The sequence below is a fragment of the Canis lupus genome, chromosome 27, assembly GCF_011100685.1.
Source record: "Canis lupus familiaris isolate Mischka breed German Shepherd chromosome 27, alternate assembly UU_Cfam_GSD_1.0, whole genome shotgun sequence".
In the NCBI taxonomy this organism is placed as follows: Eukaryota; Metazoa; Chordata; class Mammalia; order Carnivora; family Canidae; genus Canis; species Canis lupus.
Window position 1 is genome coordinate 10,496,491 of NC_049248.1, and position 4,085 is coordinate 10,500,575.

Here is a 4,085-nt window from a genome sequence, read left to right on the forward strand (position 1 = left end):
CATCCATGTTCATCAGGGATATTGGTCTGTAATTCTCCTTTTTGGTGGGGTCTTTGTCTGGTTTTGGAATTAAGGTGATGCTGGCCTCATAGAACAAATTTGAAAGTACTCCATCTCTTTCTATCTTTCCAAACAGCTTTAGGAGAATAGGTATGGTTTCTTCTTTAAACGTTTGATAAAATTCCCCTGGGAAGCCATCTGGTCCTGGACTTTTGTGTCTTGGGAGGTTTTTGATGACTGCTTCAATTTCCTCCCTGGTTATTGGCCTGTTCAGGTTTTCTATTTCTTCCTGTTCCAGTTTTGGTAGTTTGTGGCTTTCCAGGAATGCGTCCATTTCTCCTAGATTGCCTAATTTATTGGCGTATAGCTGTTCATAATATGTTTTTAAAATCGTTTGTATTTCCTTGGTGTTGGTAGTGATCTCTCCTTTCTCATTCATGATTTTATTAATTTGAGTCTTCTCTATCTTCTTTTTAATAAGGCTGGCTAATGGTTTATCTATCTTATTAATTCTTTCAAAGAACCAACTCCTGGTTCTGTTGATCTGTTCCACAGTTCTTCTGGTCTCGATTTCGTTGAGTTCTGCTCGAATCTTTATTAACTCCCTTCTTCTCTTGGGTGTAGGATCTATTTGCTGTTTTTTCTCTAGCTCCTTTATGTGTAAGGTTAGCTTTTGTATTTGAGTTCTTTCCAGTTTTTGAATGGATGCTTGTATTGCGATGTATTTCCCCCTCAGGACTGCTTTTGCTGCATCCCAAAGATTTTGAACGGTTGTATCTTCATTCTCATTAGTTTCCATGAATCTTTTTAATTCTTCCTTAATTTCCTGGTTGACCCTTTTATCTTTTAGCAGGATGGTCCTTAACCTCCACGTGTTTGAGGTCCTTCCAAACTTCTTGTTGTGATTTAGTTCTAATTTCAAGGCATTATGGTCTGAGAATATGCAGGGGACAATCCCAATTTTTTGGTATCGGTTCAGACCCGATTTGTGTCCCAGTATGTGGTCTATTCTGGAGAAAGTTCCATGTGCGCTTGAGAAGAATGTGTATTCAGTTGAGTTTGGATGTAAAGTTCTGTAGATATCTGTGAAATCCATCTGGTCCAGTGTATCATTTAAAGCTCTCGTTTCTTTGGAGATGTTGTGCTTAGAAGACCTATCGAGTATAGAAAGAGCTAGATTGAAGTCACCAAGTATAAGTGTATTATTATCTAAGTATTTCTTCACTTTGGTTAATAATTGATTGATATATTTGGCAGCTCCCACATTCGGGGCATATATATTGAGGATTGTTAAGTCCTCTTGTTGAATAGATCCTTTAAGTATGATATAGTGTCCCTCTTCATCTCTCACTACAGTCTTTGGGGTAAATTTTAGTTTATCTGATATAAGGATGGCTACCCCTGCTGTCTTTTGAGGACCATTCGAATGGTAAATGGTTCTCCAACCTTTTATTTTCAGGCTGTAGGTGTCCTTCTGTCTAAAATGAGTCTCTTGTAGACAGCAAATAGATGGGTCCTGCTTTTTTATCCAGTCTGAAACCCTGCGCCTTTTGATGGGGTCATTAAGCCCGTTCACATTCAGAGTTACTATTGAGAGATATGAGTTTAGTGTCATCATGATATCTATTCAGTCCTTGTTTTTGTGGACTGTTCCACTGAACTTCTTCTTAAAGGGGAATTTTAAGAGTCCCCCTTAAAATTTCTTGCAGAGCTGGTTTGGAGGTCACATATTCTTTTAGTTGCTGCCTGTCTTGGAAGCTCTTTATCTCTCCTTCCATTTTGAATGAGAGCCTTGCTGGATAAAGGATTCTTGGTTGCATGTTCTTCTCATTTAGGACCCTGAATATATCCTGCCAGCCCTTTCTGGCCTGCCAGGTCTCTGTGGAGAGGTCTGCTGTTACCCTAATACTCCTCCCCATAAAAGTCAGGGATTTCTTGTCTCTTGCTGCTTTAAGGATCTTCTCTTTGTCTTTGGAATTTGCAAGCTTCACTATTAAATGTCGAGGTGTTGAACGGTTTTTATTGATTTTAGGGGGGGATCTCTCTATTTCCTGGATCTGAATGCCTGTTTCCCTTCCCAGATTAGGAAAGTTTTCAGCTAGAATTTGTTCAAATACATATTCTGGCCCTCTGTCCCTTTCGGCGCCCTCGGGAACCCCAATTAAACGTAGGTTTTTCTTTCTCAGGCTGTCGTTTATTTCCCTTATTCTATCTTCATGGTCTTTTAATTGTTTGTCTCTTTTTTCCTCAGTTTCCTTCTTTGCTATCAACTTGTCTTCTATGTCACTCACTCGTTCTTCCACCTCGTTAACCCTCGTCGTTAGGACTTCTAGTTTGGATTGCATCTCATTCAATTGATTTTTAATTTCTGCCTGATTAGATCTAAATTCTGCCGTCATGATGTCTCTTGAGTCCTTTATGCTTTTTTCTATAGCCACCAGTAGCTGTATAATAGTGCTTCTGAATTGGCTTTCTGACATTGAATTGTAATCCAGATTTTGTAACTCTGTGGGAGAGAGGTCTGTTTCTGATTCTTTCTTTTGAGGTGAGGTTTTCCTTCTAGTCATTTTGCTCAGTGCAGAGTGGCCAAAAGCAAGTTGTATTGGGAAAAGGAGAAAAAGAGAGGAGAGAAAGAAGGAAAGAAAAGAGAAAGAGAAAAAAAAGGAAGAAAAAAAATGAAAAAAAAAAAGAAGAAAAAGAGAAAGAAAAGGAAAGAAGGGAGAAAAAAGGGGGGTGGGGGAAGGAAACAAATCAAAAAGCAAAACAAAACAAAACAAAAAAAGAACCACGGGGGAGTATCTTCTGATTCTGTGTACTTTAAGTCCCTTGACTTCCCCTGGAACTTGTCCGTCTAGCTGGTCTTCTGGGGGAGGGGCCTGCTGTGCTGATTTTCAGGTGTTAGCAGTTGGGGGACCTGCTGTGCCCCTTCCTGGTGCGGCTCAGTGGGGGTTGTTTACCCCGTGAGGCCCCAGGAGCAACAGCCCCAGTGGCGGGGCCAGCTCTGGAAACCTGGATTCAGCCCCCGCAGGAACTCCGGAGCTCTCCGTCTGCAGGGCCTGGAGGCTCTGGGGCGGGGCCGCTGATCTGCTCAGCTGGGGCAGGAGCGTCCTTGCTGTCCTGGGCCCTCCCGGCCTCTGCCTGTCCCGGGGGGAGGCTGGATCCTGGGCTGTGTCCCCGCGCTCTGTGCTCCGGGGCCTGCGCTGTTGGATTCGCTCCTGGGCCACGCAGCCCCCTCCGCACGGAGCCTCTTCCTCTGCCCGACCCCCTCCGAGCTGCTCCGGGTCCGCCGTGCGTGTTGCAGCCCTTAGGGAGCTCGGCGCACTCTCCTGGGCTCGCAGTTGCTCTGTTACTGTCCCGGGGAGCCCGAGGGCACCCCCGCCCTCCTGGGTCCTGCTCCAACTCCCCACGAGCCCCTTTCCGCCCGGGAAGGGGGAAGGTCGGTGCAGCTCCTGCTCCTCCGGGACGGGGCTCTACTGTCCTGGGGACACTCGCCCCGGCCTCAGCCCGGCTCCTCGCGGGCCACTCCCCCTTGGAGGCCTTTTGTTTCTTTATTTCTTTTTCCCCGTCTTCCTACCTTGATAGAAGCGCAAACTCTTCTCACTGTAGCATTCCAGGTGTTCTCTCTTTAATTCTCAGGCAGAATTGATAGATTTTCAGGATAATTTGAAGGTTTTCTAGGTAATTTGGTGGAGACAGGTGATTGGGAGACCCTACTCTTCCGCCGTCTTGCCCCTCCCTATCCCTGGATTTCATCAACAGTTTATTAAATATAAAAATGAATCTGTTCATTACAAGAAATTTTACAAAAATTAAACAAAACATTCTTATAGAAGATGAATTATTTAATTATTGACCTTTATTTCCCTGCAAGGTTATTTTTGTGTCACATTATAGATGGAAAAATAATTCAATAACTATTGGCAGACTTTTCTTCTGGAAGTTTTCTTCACAGAGGAGGTTCAGAGAATGGCACTTTTTTTTTTTAAAGATTTTATTTTATTGTATTTTTTTGAGAGAAATTAGAATGAGGGAGAGAGCATGAGCAGGGGTGGGACAGAGGGAGAAACAGACTTCTAGCTGAGCAG